This window comes from Toxorhynchites rutilus, chromosome 1, assembly GCF_029784135.1.
Source record: "Toxorhynchites rutilus septentrionalis strain SRP chromosome 1, ASM2978413v1, whole genome shotgun sequence".
Classification (NCBI taxonomy): domain Eukaryota; kingdom Metazoa; phylum Arthropoda; class Insecta; order Diptera; family Culicidae; genus Toxorhynchites; species Toxorhynchites rutilus.
In genome coordinates, this window is record NC_073744.1 from 24,293,766 (window position 1) to 24,312,984 (window position 19,219).

Here is a 19,219-nt window from a genome sequence, read left to right on the forward strand (position 1 = left end):
TCATGTACCGTTTTTTCATTAATTAAAAAAATGTTTTGCCTTATATCTAGGTATAATTGTATTTTGAATTATTTTGCTTCTCGCCGTCGGTCCCAGGTTCTGGTTCGACAACGATGGTGGACATTTCTCAACGCTTCCTGGTAGCGATCAAGGCATTTATCTTCCGAAATTGACGGGAGGATGATGATGCTTTCCGTGTAATACTTTCTCTGGAACCCGCACCAGACGCAATTGGTGTCTGAATGTCGCATATTCGCTAATTTCAACAATGTTAATATTATTCTTCATCGCCAGTTAGCGAGAACACTGAAATTCATCTTTTTAAAATAAACACCAAGTTAAACACTTTTGCTTTTTATGTCTTCAAATGTTGTTCTTGGAAGCAAACTTCTGCGTTGGTTCGCCTCATTCCGAGAGTTGAATTTTTACGCATGAAATTCGTAATTTCAATCAAAAACTCTCGCTTACTTCATAGCCTGAAGGCACACAGCTTCCACCGTTAACTCGAACGTTGGCAGCACGATCTGCGAGGAAGGCTTCAACATTTATTTCCACAATCAAGGCAAAGTGAAAGCTGTATTAGAGAAGCTCGTACAATAATCTGTTCCGTAATGCAGAGCACCATGCCGGATTTTCTCACACGCAATTAATATTCACCAGGCGCTTCGTTTTGGGCCCCAAAACTCAATTTGTAAATGTGTTTCGTTTGTAATCCGCGTGAGAATCATTCATTCTTCCGCAAGCCGTGTTCGTATTTCAGTGCGAACTTTCGGAAGCAGAAATCTAAAATCAATTCATTTAAGGGCCTGGTATACTTTGCATCCTTTAAACTGTCGAATACCACAATTGTTCCACGCCTGTTGCCCTTTCCCATCCATGACGGTAAATGATTTATTATGATCAATCAATTCTAAGTATCTGCTGTGGTTCCCACGAGATCATCTTGCTTTTGCAGACTATTAAAATTTATCTCATTTCTGTCTTCTGTCTTCAAAATCGGGTTCACCAAAAACACGGTTTGTTCAGTATGATGGTGTACAGCTGCAAAATTATATTAGCTCCCTCAAATAAAAAAAACAACTTTACCAGAGTGCCGTGCAGAGATTATGGAAATGTTTTAGCATCTTTGCAGGCAGCCCAGGGCGTGGAAGATTCCTGGCGAAAACTAATTATCGTCGCCGCGCGGATGCTGAAAAATAGATAGGATCTTACGGATCTAGTAGAAAACCGGCGACAAGTGCCATTCCGCGACGCGTTTTAGAGCGATGAATAATTCAAAGGATTTTCCTCTGCCGACAGGGACCGGCAAAGGGTGTGGGCATCGGGCGCATGATGGAGCGCAAATTGAATTGGCTGCATGCATTACTTAGGTCCAATCAGCAGATCCTAATGGCGATGGGTTTATTTCGCAGTGTTGTTGCTGTTGGCATATTATGCTTTTTTCTCTGAATAATGCATTTAATGTTTAGGTCAATGTGAAATGCGAAGTCAATGTCGCTATGCAGCTCACAGAAGTGATAATAGAAACAACTTAATGAATCGGCAATATGCAGGTCAAAACTTGCTTCTATTTTCGTTGATCTTTAGGATTCAACTGAATAACAAAAAGACTTAAACTAAAAATAATAACATTCTCGGTTTTAACGTAGGACTATGTCTTTCATTTCTATACCGGGGTGTAAAATCAATATATAAGGTATATAAGAGAGCGCCGCTCCACTCAGTTATAATTGAACAGCGATTGGAGCATGTTGTTGCTGTTGTGGTGAAGCTAACTTCGTTCATGATCAAAGCGCTGATGAACGGTGTCACTAAGAGCCTGGAAAGTGGTGCCACTGAAAAGGCGACCAAGAGAACATCAGCATCGGAAAACGGTTCCGCTTGAAACATCGGATCAGCCGTCACACACACATACACGCGCGGAACTCTTCTCGTTTGGTTGCCATCCAGCATTGAGAAGATTCCGGAAAAATGGTCATCGTTACTGAAAAATAATCTGCCAGTTCCCATTGGAATTGAAAAATACATTCAAGCGAAAGAGTTTATTTTAATGTTTTCTATCCATATAATACTGCGACCAAATACATTTGGTTTTGTGATTTTTCAATCAAGTGCGATCAACGTAAGACCACATCTTTCTGTAATTTATCAGAGGTGCAATGAATCTTAAGAAGGAATTCCCGCTCTACGCGCACGTCACCCTTGCAGTTATACCACAGATAACTTGTAGTATCTACTAAGTACATTTATACAACTCGGCATGTAAATTGGTTACTATCGCTGGTGAATTTTGCGTACGTCATATAAAAGTTGTGCAGAAAAGACTGAACATACAGCACTCATTCGCTAACTGGGCGTTGTTTGACTGGGCTGCTTTTTAACTGGGCGCTCGCTATCTGAGCTATAGCCCAGTTAAAAATCAGTTAAACGTCAAATATAATGTAAACAACAACATTGTTGAGGGGTACTCCGATGCATCACGGATCTATAATCATCAATATACTGAAAGAAATAATTAGTACTTATATAACAAATATTATAGTACCTAGTACCAATTCGATAGTCATTTTTTACCGTACTAACTATTCGTACATTCTACGTCACGTTATATGGCTCACGAATTGCATCTATCTGATATACATATATGATGTCGATTAAACTGATTTAACGATAGTGTATGTTATAAAACCGATGCCTGGTATAGCGAATTACGACTTAATCTGTCATGGTAAATAAAATCAGGATTTTCGCATTTAATACGGTATTAGATATACACGATGTTTACTTTGATCGTTATAATATACCACTGTGATTTGATCCCGCTTTATATACGACTAACAATATGCCACATAGTCATTATTTTCTGAGCAAATTTAATGCACGAAAATTTGTCCAATCTTCATATATTCGCTATAGTCTGAACACTATATGAACGTTGTATCTCCACTGCGATTATCAATACTATACCACTCATTATAGAACTCAAATATTATGAAGGGTCCTTCCTTGTAAAATGAATATCATATTCAAGGGACATCCCTACCATAGGTTAGTATATTTTACTCGATAACATAAGTAAACTTGAATGTGGTTACCAATTTTTATTGTTGCTATAAAGCAATACGGAGGTAAAAGTTTTGATATAATTGTAATTGGTGAATTTTCGCCGTGGTTCTGCTTGATATATATGTTTACCAATTTCTCCTCCTAGCTAAATCAATAATTAGGGCGGTAAAAACACGATTGGTAACATTTATCAAATCATTATATCTAAAGGGTGTGTCACATCAAATTGCATCACGGAAAAAACGCTGTAGAAATTTAATTTTTTAGGAATTATATCTTCAGCTTTCGCTTATAATCAGATAAGAGTGCATAGATCACGTAGGCCATGCTTCACTGTCAATTTTTCGTAAATTTGGAAAAATGTCGTCGAACGAAAAAGAGCGTCGTGAATTAATCCTGTGCACTCATTTCGAGAATCCGGAGTTGTCACATCGGGACATCGGTAAGATGCTGGGAATCGTCCAATCCACGGTCAGCAGAGTACTAAAACGATACTTCGAGAACCTAACCATCGACCGGAAGGTGAAGAATGGCAAAAACGGATGCTCCGTCAGTGAAAAAGATCACAAGCGCGTAGTTAAGCAGTTTAGACGTGATCCGAGAAGTTCGGTCCGGGATGTCGCCAATAAGCTGAATTTGTCAAGTTCATTCGTCCAGCGGACCAAGCAGCGGGAGGGCCTGCGTACATACAAGGTTCAGAAGGCTCCTAACCGCGACGAAAGGCAAAACATGGTGGGGAAGACGCGAGCCCGGAAGCTGTACACCGAAATGCTGACGAAGCCGCATTGCCTGGTAATGGACGACGAAACCTACGTCAAAGCGGACTTTCGTCAGCTGCCGGGCCTGTTGTTCTTCTCCGCAGAGGACAAATTCAGCGTTCCGGAGGAGATTCGCAAGCAGAAACTATCCAAGTTTGCCAAAAAGTACATGATGTGGTAAGCGATCTACTCTTGCGGAAAGCGGAGCGCCCCCTTCGTGATGACCGGCACGGAAAACGGTAAACGGTTTACCTTAAGGAGTGCCTACAGAGGCGCTTAGTACCACTATTGAAGCAGCACGAGGGCCCGACCATCTTCTGGCCGGATCTCGCTTCGTGCCACTATTCAAAGGACGTGTTGGAGTGGTACGAAGCCAACGGGGTCATCTTCGTGCCAAAGGAAATGAACCCGCCCAACGCGCCGGAGCTTCGCCCAATAGAGAAATATTGGGCGATTATGAAGCAGGCCCTCCGGAAGAACCCAAAAGTTGTCAAATCGGAGGCGGACTTCAAGAGAAAATGGATTTCTGTTCAAAAAAACTACAACCTGACGTTGTACAGAACCTTATGGACGGGGTAAAGAGGAAGGTGCGAGCATACGGGCTTGGGCTCGAAGTATGAATAAAAAGAAAATGCCAAAAGTTGTTTAATAGTTTTTATTTTACTGTCTAAAATTTTCAAAAGGATCGGTCTACTGGGCGAATTTCTACAGCGTTTTTTCCGTGATGCAATTTGATGTGACACACCCTTTACTAATTATTTCTCTCAGTGTAGTTTTTATTTTGCGCTTCCATATTTTCCAATTAATAGTTTTTGAGTGCATCCATTGACGTTCCCCTCGGCGTTTTTTGACGTTTGAAAAGTCAACCCAGTTATCGAGCGGAATCCGTTAATTGGGATTGGGATTTGGGCACAACTTCAAATGTAAAATCTCAACGGAATGGATTCGTATTACCATGTTCTGTCTAATCGATTATGAATCCAACCTCACACGGATTAAGTTAATTCCTTAGCGTATTATTTAATACGTCACACATCAAGTAATTTCACTACTCTGCTGGACTTTCTAGCGCCCTATGCTGTGCAAGTACACCATGAGTGAGACTCGAAGTTGTACGCGAAGGGGTTAACATGAAAATGGTGTTTTCGAAAAAAAAAATCCGAGATGACAGTGGATCACAACGTTTTATGCAATTTTAAGACATTTGGCATCAAAAAAAAAAAAACAACTCACCCCACCCCCTTGGCCCCTTGGGTGATTTTTCAATTTTCGAAAAACTCAAAATTAGATCGCTTTGCGCTACCTTCTCTTAAGTCCGATTGAGCTGAAATTTTGCGTGGAGTGTTTTCTCAAGGTGGTGAACATTTTTATAGGGTAACTTTTTGAAATTTTAAGGTCGTTTTTTCCCGTACATTCATTGGCACCCTAAGGTACATGTATGGAATAGAATGGGCCTATTCACCTAGAGTAGTAACTGAAATTTTCACATGCATACAAAAATTCAGCATGAAACACATAACGTTTCGCATAATGAGGCTTGGTTTAGTTGGCGTGGCATATTTTTCCGGGATCAAAGCCACAAATGGGACCATTTCAAGAGCAGAATGTGATAAGGTATATCAGCTTTAGTAAACACAAGTCGTTTTTCACCACTGACCACTTCGCCCCCAGCCATCAAAGTAATTTCTATGCGAATTGATCGCTTAGATTTAACAAAATGTTATATATGTGTACCAATCCTAGAATATGAAAACAGTCGTCCAAACTGATGATTTGCTCAAGATATCGAATTTAATAAACAAAATTTCACGGAAAATTCCTTAGATACGAAGCGCACAAAACTACAGCTGAATGGTTTTCGAGAGTTATAGAATGGTTATATTTTGTTTTGACATGCGACAGCTCTACGGAAGTAAAGGGTGACTCAAAAGTCATGAAACTCATTGAACTTAAGGTTACTATCTATATAGCAGCAATAGTCAATAATTATACTACCAAACAAGAAGGTTACCACTTTGCCCTCCGTGATCAATTTGTTCCCACTAGCCCTACCTCTACGGGAATGTGTATACAGTCGACAAAACTGTTGATTTGGCGAAAACGGCAGACCGAATAAACTATATCACGAGAGAAAATTTTTAAATATGATGCGCACAAAACTGTGCGAAATCATATTTAAAAAAGCGATTTTATTTGACGTAGAACTACGTCTTTCAGAAAAGGTGCCAGCGTTGATAACTATTTTCACAGCGAACGAATTCTGATTATTCGCATACAAATTGAATCGAAATTCTCTTAGGTTTGTTTGATACAGGGTATTTCAGATTAAACTCTCACGCAACAAATTTTAATAACTTCTACAAAAGTGAACCGATTTTTATTTAGAAAAAAAAAACGAAAATAAAGCTTACTTTAGGACATTTTCGATGTGACCACCACTTTTTTTCGACCACGCGTTTCAAACGGAGAATAAAATTCTTCATGCACAACTCTAACATTACGACTTCGATGCTGTTGAAAATCCGAGTTATTTCTTCTTTAAGATCCTCCAAATTGTGTGGCTTATTAACATAGCAACGGTCCTTCACGTACCCCCAGAGGAAGTAATCGACGACGAGAAATGTTGAAATTCTTACCAAAAGAGGACAAAGTTTCATTAAGGCTCCGGGTGCTCGAGTAATACGATTTCACTAAAAATACACGTTCTTGTAAGTTGTACATCTTGGCACTAAAATCCATCCGATCAGACTGAACGAGTAGCCGAATATTTTCGTCCCGAAGTGGGGAATGCAGTGTTACCATCGACGGAGCGAAAAAAAATTTTAGCGTTTAATCTGAAAGACCCTGTACACTATACATATAAAAAAAATCCTAATCCCTGAGTAGTTTGATCGCAGAAAACTGGAAGCATTTCCGTTTTCCCATATATTTATCTTCCCGTACAGTCAAAAACGAGCAACTCATACACCCGATTCTGCTCGTTTTCAACTTATTTAGTATAAATAAGCCATCCGCGATTTCGAATCAGAGTCGAGAGCAGGGATGGTAAAAAATCACATTCAACGATCAATGAATAAGTATATCCCTCTAGTCGGATGTTTTTAAATCACCCCCAGCAGGCGAGGCTCTTTTATTCTTCTTATGTACACAGAGAGAATACTTGGAACGGTGAGCTACCAAGATCTCAAAAAAGCAATATGAGAGCGGAATCCCAACTGCTTGCACTCTCGAAGCATTACTTCTACTACTCAGGTTTTATCGTGAGTGCAAGCCACAAACGATTAATCCCATTCCATAGAGCGGATGATGAGTTCTTGATCGGAAAGTGTAACAAGAGACGATCAACTGAAATCTTACGACACTCATCGAGGGATTTTTAATTCTCTATTGCACTGTCCGCAGTGAGTGGCTGACTCAGTCTCGTGTCGATTTTATTTTGCTGTCGTCTCCCGCCCGATAAACAGCAGACGGGTAATGGATGCAATTGATTAATTTTATTACCAGCAGATTTGGGCGAATCTCATCCCGCCCAAAATCGTTTTTAGATTCCAATAATTCTGAACATTCACATTTCTCTCCAAATAATTTTTCCAACAGTAATTCAATTAGAAATATTTGAATATTTGATTAATTCAATTCTGTGTGTTTACGTTCTTCGTTGCGAATAAATTTCTCAGCTTTGTGATAGCAGATAATCATTATCCATTTGAGTTGTATGAGTATTCCATTCCCCCACAAACTGTGGATAGTCTATCTGCATACAAATTATGTAGAGTGCCACAATCCATTGAAATTATGAGCAAATATTTACGTGCTTAAACAAAAAAAAAAAAACAAATGTTGACATATTTGCGCTAATTTATGTTTTTTTATTAATTCAAGGTAATCAAGGTCTTTTCTAGACACCAGTTTACTCGGCCCCGAAAAAAGTGGTCTGTATTTGGGCAGGCGGAAAAATATATCTCGCAAGACCACGTGTTCGATGTCGTAAAAGCCTTGGCCAATAACGCATTTACATTAACTCATAAAATTAGTGATTTGAGAGGGATTATTGTTTGTAGTCTCTTGATTAATTTAAACACCATCTGAGAAATCCTCCGTGAAACATGAAACATTAAAGTTGTCCTATTTGCTGTAGCGCTTTTTTTTTATTTTACCCAGTTTCATCGGAGTAAACGCGCTCCGCGGAAAATTGAACCCCCGGATGAGAGAGCGAGAATCGTACGTCATAGAGACACTCATTCCCATAGAGCAAATTCTTGTTAGGAGTTGAAAGCAAAACGAGGAAGGAGAGTAACTCAATTATTCGAACTAGTTTCAGTCTAGCAATGCTTTGGTCAACTCAGAGTTACCAAGAGAAAATCATTTGGTTATGATGGGTGAGGATTAATAGTTAGTCGCAGTTTGCACAGATTACGATCTGTGCAGTTTGCGATTAATCGTAAATCACATCATGCTCCCTTGTTTTCCATCCTTGGTCGAGAGTGAGCTAGCAAGCACCGCACAACCAGCGGACATCATTTATTCTTTACTCTCCTATACTCAAAATCGTAACTCGTATACTCACAGACTGTGCGTGGCTTTGTAATATTACTATTGTGTATTTTTTGGCGTTATTGGTATTCGTTCAAGATAAAGATATAATTGAATGAAAAAACTCCAGAAAATATTTTTTCTTTTACTACATTCAGTTTTAATAGACATTTAATTCAGCCACCACATTGATTCTCGGTCTCCGTCAGACCGTATGTGCGAATATAGGAGGGTTAATGTTGATTTCACACACACATATACCACAGCTCGATACAAGAATGGAATGAATGGAAGATATTGCGACACATAATGCCACCTCAAGCGGAATATAAGAGCAAAAGTGTTTATAGTTTGTGGGCGATATCTGAGTGGGAAGGAGAAAGTCTGGTGTGAGTTGGCAGCGCAGTTCAATCGCAATGTGAGCCAAATGAACGAAAAGCGTTGATAGTTTTCGACGATTCTCTTCATCAGTTGTACACTCTGTCCAACTTCTATAAGACCACCCTGATTATGTTTCGTTGCAACACAAACAGTTAGAATTTCAACAAGATACATTCAAACATTGTAGAATGCTTAGAATAAAGTATACTTAACTTCAATTTCGTTCAAAAGAGTTGTTTGTTTATTGATTGTGCTTAAATATGATAATTTCAGCTGTCAGCCGTTTCAAAATCCATAATTATTATCAATGAAAAATTCAAAACTATTGCCTGATTTACATATCAAATATTGGCAACCTTGGAATTTCGGCTAACAACCTGGAAAATTCGTGTTGGTATACTATTTACCAAATTTTTCTGAACGGATTTTTCGATATTTTTCCATTTTTCAAAAATTGCGACATTGAGCTCATCAATCGTGCTGTACCGCTGTTACCGCTAAGATTTTCAACAGGATTCAAGTCTGGAGGGCCAGTCAGTCAGTCTAAAAATTAAGTTTTTGGTCCCTAATCCTTTGCTTAGTTTCACTGCTGGTATGAATAGTAGTATTTTTTTTTTGCTGGAATGTGAATTTTTGTATCGATATCCACACAAAAACGGTAGGAGAGACGATTTCAGAACATGTATGTAATCCTTGAATGATGTGAAAGCTATCTTGAGCTTTCCAGTTGCACAGAATTCCTCCCAAACCATGCATGAGCCTCCACCAAATTTCCTGGTTGAAAAATACTGTTCCTCCTTCCGTAAATCACGCCAGTATCCGTTGAACCCATCAGGACCGTCCAAATTGAACTTTTTTTCGTCACTGAAGATAGTCTGGCAAAGTTAAAAGTAAAAAAAAATGTTTTACCGTATCCTTGAGGATTCGTCAAATAATTGAGAACAATTTATATTTTGACATGCGACGGCTTTACTGTTGTACAGCGTGGCTGAAAAGTCTTACAAATCTTCAAACATAAGGTGACTATCAATAGGGCATAAATAGTCAATAGTTATACTATCAAACAAGCAGATAACCACATTGCCCCCACTACCTCTACTTTCAAACCGTATGTGATAGCTTCCTCTCTGGTTTACTTTTCTATTGTAGCCAAACCATCCGTACTTGGTGAAGGAACTGAACTCTTAACGAACATCAGTTTATACGTATAAAACAGACGCTATCTATCTGTCCGGTTATTTGGAAGTGTTTTTTGTTTCTTATCTTACAATAATCCAATAACCAGTGAAAAAATATTGTTTGCCATCAAGATTCGGCTGAGTGGATTTCCTAACAAAGCTTCGCCTCTGAATAATCGATGTAGAACCAAAGTGTCAGTAATATATTCATGTTATACGCCTATTTCCATTCGTTCTCTGTTTGTTTCCATCTTATGCTTTAACCATTGCCTCTCGATCGATATGCTCCTACTATGTTGGTATCGAAACCAGCTTCTTCCGCCTATTTTTTTTGTTTCTTTCGAGCGGATGTTGTTGGTTGATTTACGTATCGCGCTGAAAATAGACACGGAGAAACAGTGTTCGGAACCGTTGTTGTCTAATGAATTCACAAATTGATGTAGGTTGTAACAAATTCATGATGGAAACATCAGCACACGGAATACGCATTAGAGCGCATGATGATCTGCTTTTGCTACTGCTGGTTTAATGGTTTGGTTATAAATATTTCATGTTTCGCGTTAGAACCGGGTGATGAAGTGTCACCATTTAACGCCATCGATTCGCGCGGGTTTCACAGAACGAATTGCGAACCAAGCATAATTATGTCTGGAAAGTTGTGCAACCGAAGAGATTTATTGCGCGCGTGGATTTGAATGTCGCGGCTCTTTGGTGGGAGGCGAGGATGCGGGATCTCGCGTTCCCATAAATCATTCCCCGATGGTGCTGCGATGATGGGTGGGCTATGCGGGGCGTTTGTGTTATTCGCTATCAGCATACGCGAGGACTTCATTTCTGTAGGACTATACTCAATGGATGACGACAACATCGAACCGCAACCCAAATTGTGTGATAATTTTCATTACGACCTGGCGGAATTTACTAGTGGTTTTTTCGGTTGTTTGCGTATAAATTTAATAACCACTGAGTTAATGTTTCAATTAAGTCACAATATGTTCAACAATATAAACAAATTGAACGTGAGTCCTGACTGGCTGATGGGGGCGCAATTTTTCGTTTAGGTATTTTCGAACATCGTTACGGTTAAGTTTTCACTTTCCGATAAATAATGCCGAATACAGGAAAACTTAGATATAACGTACATTTCAATTTCAAAATTGTACGTTGTATCGAAGCATAAAGAAGAACTCCGAAATATAGCTCAGATTACTTTATATTGGTTCTTTTTATAGTTTTATTTTTCTCATTTGTGTTGAAAGCATGGATGTGAATGAATATTCTATTCAGCATGGTCTCAGACACTTAGGAGGCGATTGAAGGTTAGAACTCTTGAAACAAATTAATGAAAACTGTTTGCGACGTACTTCAATACCACCAACTACATGTTGCCTAAACGTGGCCTCGATGGAATTGCGGCTTAAAGTTTGCATTCGCGACGATTTGGACGCGTTCAAAAAACAGAAATACTGCCGCGATGAAGGATGCATTTCAAACAAAAATAGCGTCTATATCAGTTTTAAGATGGCTACGATTAAAAATCAGAAAGTGGATTATATCAGTGATGTAATCATAAGGTTGACGTAGGACTATCGTTGGTTTAGCTATCATTTGTTTGGATTTGCATCTGAATCAGTTCTCAATGAATGGATGAATGAGCCAATTCAGAAAAGTATAAATGTTATTCCCGCTGGGTTTGCGTTTACAAAAATAAAAATTAATATTTTTGTTTTTATAACTCTTGTGTATACGATTTTTCTATGCCTCTATTAATCAATTTTACGTACTGTACTTTGTTTGTGTGTCACCGGGTGCTTAATTGTGCAGTTTGCATTTTCTATGCCTACTATGCTGCATGGTCCTATGTAGAAAGGACATAAACATATCATGTTTGTACTGGATCATGTGACATCTGGACGAATGGACATGTGAGTACGGGATATTTTTTTTTTTAATCGGTACAATGCGCTAGAGCAATTGCCTTTTGTTCTTCTAATATGCCCATTTTATATCCATTCTCCATACATTGATTTGAAGCCAATGAGTTAAATTTCTTTGAAAAAATATCACATTCGCGGGAAGATTGGATTCTAGTCGCATAGGTTCAGTCTAGTCACATAGTAATATTGAACGAAGACTTTAAACATGTTAAATTTGCAAAATAATAAGTCAAAAACGAAAAATAACACCTCTCTGATTGTTGGGTATATTATGTAAAAAACTTTCAGCTTTCCAGAAAAAGTCTAAAAAATATAACGCCCTCTATCTTTAACCGAGAAAGCTATGAAAAACTAACTCAATCAATAATTACAAAAGTGAATATCCAATTTTAGCAAAGATAATATATTTTCAAGGAATAGGCTTTAATTTGATATGTCGATCATCTGAATCGGCCTAGTAGCTTAAAAGGTATGAATTTTTATAGTGGAAAAAAGGGGAATAAATTTTTCCGAACATTCGGCTTGCAGTGACCTGACATTGGTTTCCCGAGGTAGAATTTTACTGAAGAAGCATGTCATAGGATATATGTATAAAAAGAATTGATCTTTTTTAATGGGAAACATTCCTACTAGAGATAAGGAAAATCCAACCAAGGATTTTCCAATAGGATTGTTGGAATCTTCCATACTAATGGAAAAACACCTAAAACTCGTGGCACGTAGCGAATAAGATAGTTTTAGTTTTCTTAGAGCACTGTACATCCTCTGTGAAGGAGTAGGGAGAAGTCGATCGTCAGCTACGCGGGAGGACAAACGTGCCTCCTGACGGAAACAGGAAAAAGTGTTGTTATTTTGTCATAAAAGAAAGTGCCTTGGACGCTCGGTCCGCTACAGGCTAACTTTGGAAAATCATATCTTAAAAACGAAAGAAAAAGCTTCTGTGAAATCGAGATATGTCATCGAACAAATTCTTACCGTTCAAGAAAAAATATAAAAAAAATATAGCGCCCTCTAGTCCAATGCCATGAAAACAGTAAAAAAAGAATACAATCAATAATTATGAAAATAAAATCCATTATTTTTGTGAATTCTATATTTTTTAATGAAAACTCATTGACTTCAATTGGATATGTCGATCTGTAAAATGGATTTTTTAGACCACCCTAAAATGGAAATGGGCTCCCTAATAAAAAAAAGAAAAAAATACGGGTCTAGTGTTTTGTGATAAATTAAAAAAAATCTAACCGCCACTATATCGGTTTGGCATGGAATGGATGAATAGCCAATTAACTTTCACTTCAACGTTCAAATATTTCATTTTCGCTTGAAATAGGTCATATTTTAAATATAAAAATCGAGCCACTTTATAATCGAGTCTGTATATAATCGAGTCCGACCTGTATTCATTTGCACCATTATCCATCGGCACAAGCAGAGATGTAAACCTTCCTGATCTTTCAGGATTCTCCAGACTTTTGGCATATTCCCTGATAAACTGACAGACACTCAATTTGGCCAGATTATTCTTAAGTGTTCCTAATTTTTCCTGATTTTTGTTCTTTATTAGAATAACAATCATCTATATAACTAAAAATGGAAGGCCGAATGTGTTGGTAAGCGGAAAATCCGAGGAAGGGATGGTCCGATTTGAGCCGTCTTTATTTTGTTGTATTCGTCTCGGCCGTAGATCAATGCACAATGGTCCAGAAGGTGCATTTAAGTAGAAATGAGCTTTTAGAGCTCGACAGTTAAGGTGGAAACAGAATGCCGCGTTGTGCGATGCTTCTCATCGGCTGTCATTGCTTGCGTTTTGTACTAAAACATTCGCCCGACGCTGTAAACAAAAACATGTAAACATGTAAACAAAGACAAAATAAAATTCGTGTGAAAATCTTGTTCTTGTTGTGTTCAACTGATCGAATTTTTATTTCAAAACAACACATTGACATATTTGCGCTGGCTACATTGGGCTTCGTTTACTAGTTGAGGGGAGCGTGAAAGAATAGCTGATTTTCAGTCGGAATGAACACGTTTTCAAAATTTAAATTATGAATGACAATTAGCTTTACCATATCAAACTAGTATTCTATTGAAATGAAAAACATTTTTGTTTGCAGGTGGTGAAAAGTCTCATACGAAAATTGTTTATGAAGACAACTCTATATTGTGATGAAAAAATTCGCCAATTGTAGCCCCAGTTATTTAAGACATCTTTGTGGAACAAAGTTTTTTCTATCTCTTGAAATAACCGATATGGCGCTTTTTATAGATTGTAGTAGGGTCGCCATGAAAAAAACTGTTCCGTTGCTCTTACTTTTATATTTCAAATTGTACATGCAAACTGACTTCGAAATACTTTTAGAGCTTACTAATACAAACATTTGTCGATGCAGATCTTGTCAATATCTCAACTCCACTCAATTTATTGATAATTCTTCCCATCAAATATACTCTCTTCATTTGTTTGTAATTCTTTCTGGGGCGAACATAAACAAAGTTTATTGGCAGCATTTGAAAGAGCATATTTCACATAATGTAAATTTCACATAAGTTTTGGGTGTGCTCCCTTGGCCGAGTGGTTAGCGTCATAACTAACATGCCGGGTGTTCGGGTTCGATTCCCGTTCTGATCGGGGGAATTTTTCGTCAAAGAAATTTCCTCCGACTTGCACTGTGATCACGCGTATTCTAGAACTTGCCACTCAGAATGCATTCAAGGCGTGTTATTTGGCATAGAAATCTCAACTAAGTACTAATAAAAATGACGCAAGTAATACTACGTTGAGACGGCGAAGTTCCTCTAGGAACGTTAGTGCCATTGAAGAAGAAGAAGAAGACGGTTTGGAAAACTATGTTATTTTTTGTGTTAGAGTAAATTAAAATTGAAATCATGAGTTTTTGGGTGAAAAACCATCAATAACTTTGAGTAGGATTAAGGTATTGACAAGTTCTGCATCGCAAAATGTTGATTTTGATAAGCTCTAAAAGTCGTACAAAGACAGTTTTGATTTAGAATTTGAAATATAAAAATTGAAGCAGAAGAACCCGGTTTTTCATGGTCACTCAAACGTAGGGATTCTTAAACTATTTTGGGCAAAAGACACCTTTTCCAGTATGAAGTGATACCACAGACCCCTATAGCCAAACTTCTCCATTCATAAGAAAAACTTAACATTTGAAAAACTTTGTTGTTGATTGACCCTTTTGAAGGCCGTGGAAACTAGGCAAGGAATTGACTCAAACTTCAGAAAACATAAACCTATGATAAAAAATAAGCTATTGAAACAGTTAAAAAAATGGTGGCATTATAGGTGCCACTGCCCGTAAATCCCAAAAACTCTGTTTGTCGCTGCTCATAGTTCACATTGTTGCGCCTTTGGTTGTGCAAAAATTAAAACAATATTTCTCGTGCAGCCAAAAAAAAATTGTTTATATAATTTTAATTTTTCATCAAATAATCCATTTGTTTTATTGAAAAAACTGCATGAGCTTACACAGTAGATCCTATATAGAACGATTACAGTGGAAAAATTATTAATTTGTTGCATTTTGAATGGATTTGAACAGCGCCCTAAAATTTCAGTTTTCTACATAAAAATGACTCGCAAATAAATATTGTAAACTTTTAGCATCCCTAAAGAATTGGTGTATTGCCAGATACCTTTAGAAGTCTTTTAGTAAAGCAATATATTGAAATAATATTCCAAGTGCGTCGAAAAAATTTTTTGTGGGTGGCAGTGTAGTTGCCTTTGAAAGGGTTCAGTGACTTGACATCATTTTCTCAACAAAAGTCAACAAAATAAATAGACATAAAATTCAGTGAATATCAAGTGTAGTCAACAATTATTAATAATCACAGTAATTTTACTCACAAATACAAATTGCTTGCAAATACTTAAGTAGGCAATTAATTTTTAAAAAAATTCGCAAAGTGAAGATAAACAACATAAAAAAATTCAGTGTGATGAATAAACATGTTGACGAACACATTTTCTCGCAAGAAATTGTTCACGCTTTTTTACTTGCCGATTTTCTAATCTTGTATTAATGTATAAACTTATGTCGATGAATCTTGTTGAGGTTCTTGAAAAGTACAAAAATAATATTGAGTTGGGGAATCAAGAAATCCTTTATTTTCTCGGTAGATGGCTGTAGTGTTCGATATCTCGTGTAGTATCAGTTGCAGGGTGTTAACAATGGAAGTCAACAAAGAGATAATTCGGTACATTCTACAGTTTTTCTGTGATAATGCAAGCCAAGTCACTGATATTGTAAATGGTGTTGATGGTGTCGATACTCGCCCAATAGCTAAATATCGACAATAAAACAGTTTTAAACCATTTGCGCAAAGCTGGATTCTTGGGTGCCACACCAATTAACACCAAAAAATACGATAGATTGAATTTCCATCTGCGATGACTTGACCAAACGGAATTAAATCGAGCCATTTCTTAAACGGAAAGAGACTGAGACTGATTGTACTAAAAGGATCGTGGTCAAAGCATGGTGATGCAGCTCAAACTGTGGTCAAACCAGAACTAACGGCCAGGAAGGTTTTACTGTTTATTTGGTGGGACTTTAAGAGAATCATTTTTGAGTGTTTCTCTCATAGAAGTCTTGGTGCTTATTGGCGAAGACTATGGTGATCGATTTTCACAATTTCTCTTAATCCCAATTTCTTATCACTCAGGATGTTTCGCAACACGAGAATTTTTTTTTTATCTGTATTATAGTGACTTTCAACTCATTTGGCTGGTTCGTCACTTTTACTTCCATTTTTGGAAGAATGTCGGGAGTGAGAATTGAACTCGTGACCTTTAGCGTAAGAGGAATGGATGTTACCACTACGCCAGATCGCCTCCACACACGAGAAAAAGGTGGTAATCACTTGGTGCCAGGTTCGTTACCTTTACCTTTAAAATGGCAACAAAATATATAACAAAACGGTGCATATGTGACCCTAATCGGACAATCCTATATATATAAAATAAAGTTTTGAATTTTACGCAAAAATAATGAACTACTTTTTTCCCAACTCTATATATTGTACTAAAATATTAGTAATTCTTATAACAAGTTGATTCACGTGATACAACTTAGACAGTATGTCGAAAGTTTCAAATAAGAACTTGTGTTAATTAATAGGGGTTGATTTCTAGACCTCGTCGACCCCCCAAAATCAGCTTTTGTTTGTGTCGCCCCTGGGAAGCCGAGATCGACCCACTTCCCGATATCGAACACTTTGAGAAACTCTGTCCTAACGCAACATAGAAAAAAGCCAATTAGACATAAAATAGTGCTGAATTACATCCAAACACTCCAGCAACAAATGAAATCAACAGAAATATAGTAAAAGTAGGATTGGAATGCAATAAAGGGTGTGTCACATCAAATTGCATCACGGAAAAAACGCTGTAGAAATTCGCCCAGTAGACCGATCCTTTTGAAAATTTCAGACAGTAAAATAAAAACTATTAAACAACTTTTGGCATTTTCTTTTTATTCATACTTCGAGCCCAAGCCCGTATGCTCGCACCTTCCTCTTTACCCCGTCCATAAGGTTCTGTACAACGTCAGGTTGTAGTTTTTTTTTGAACAGAAATCCATTTTCTCTTGAAGTCCGTCTCCGATTTGACAACTTTTGGGTTCTTCCGGAGGGCCTGCTTCATAATCGTCCAATATTTCTCTATTGGGCGAAGCTCCGGCGCGTTGGGCGGGTTCATTTCCTTTGGCACGAAGGTGACCCCGTTGGCTTCGTACCACTCCAACACGTCCTTTGAATAGTGGCACGAAGCGAGATCCGGCCAGAAGATGGTCGGGCCCTCGTGCTGCTTCAATAGTGGTAGTAAGCGCTTCTGTAGGCACTCCTTAAGGTAAACCTGCCCGTTTACCGTGCCGGTCATCACGAAGGGGGCGCTCCGCTTTCTGCAAGAGCAGATCGCTTGCCACACCATGTACTTTTTGGCAAACTTGGATAGTTTCTGCTTGCGAATCTCCTCCGGAACGCTGAATTTGTCCTCTGCGGAGAAGAACAACAGGCCCGGCAGCTGACGAAAGTCCGCTTTGACGTAGGTTTCGTCGTCCATTACCAGGCAATGCGGCTTCGTCAGCATTTCGGTGTACAGCTTCCGGGCTCGCGTCTTCCCCACCATGTTTTGCCTCTCGTCGCGGTTAGGAGCCTTCTGAACCTTGTATGTACGCAGGCCCTCCCGCTGCTTGGTCCGCTGGACGAATGAACTTGACAAATTCAGCTTATTGGCGACATCCCGGACCGAACTTCTCGGATCACGTCTAAACTGCTTAACTACGTGCTTGTGATCTTTTTCACTGACGGAGCATCCATTTTTGCCGTTCTTCACCTTCCGGTCGATGATTAGGTTCTCGAAGTATCGTTTTAGTACTCTGCTGACCGTGGATTGGACGATTCCCAGCATCTTACCGATGTCCCGATGTGACAACTCCGGATTCTCGAAATGAGTGCACACGATTAATTCACGACGCTCTTTTTCGTTCGACGACATTTTTCCAAATTTAAAAAAAAATTGACAGTGATGCATGGCCAACGTGATCTATACACTCTTATCTGATTATAAGCGAAAGCTGAAGATATAATTCCTAAAAATTAAATTTCTAGAGCGTTTTTTCCGTGATGCAATTTGATGTGACACACCCTTTATGCTGGATATCTGAGCGTTAGTTTGAACAATCCAAAAGATATTACACTATAGATTCGTTTTGTGATACTTCTTCGCAGTCATTTCCTCGAACGAAATTAGAAATGAAGAATTCGAAATCAGAGTACTGTGGTGACTATCAAGAAAAAAATACTCTCAATAAAAGGGAAACCTAGTTAAAAAAAAATTCTAATCGTCCTTTCTTCTCATTCCGCTGTTGCCGAAAATATTGTGCCTAAGCGGACCCGAGAATAACATGACTGAGCTCGTAAACCCTTCCGCTAATTCTCGGGCCCATTCTAGGCAATCGTGTTTATTCAGGAATCAGCGAAAATATCCAGCAGGAAAATTACGGCATATTAAGGGCCTTCTCCGGGAACCGCCGCTAATTTCACGTCACACCGTTTTACGATCGAAGGACGCTGGGCTGGATGAGTGCCCGCGCGCGATAGCTTTGGTTTTTATAGGATCACCAAGCATCCCATGGGGCGGCAAGCGGCAAGAACCCGTAAAAATTCCGGTCCCGGGAAACGAATCCATAACGGATAACCGCGTTTCACTAACGAACAAGTAACATCAAATTGTAATTTGGCGTTTTTAATTGCCACCTATTGTAAGTGAGATAATTTCTCCGAACATTGGCCACACATTTTACAGCAATAGCTTCGTACCTCACTTTCTCCACCAAATGGT

At 38.5% G+C, this 19,219-nt stretch overlaps 1 protein-coding gene across 3 annotated transcripts in view; it reads right to left on the reverse strand.

Annotated features, from left to right (window-relative positions):
• Positions 1-19,219, reverse strand: part of LOC129762147 (pyrokinin-1 receptor-like) — a 164,713-nt gene that overhangs the window by 136,731 nt on the left and 8,763 nt on the right. The gene's annotated exons all lie outside the window — the stretch shown is intronic.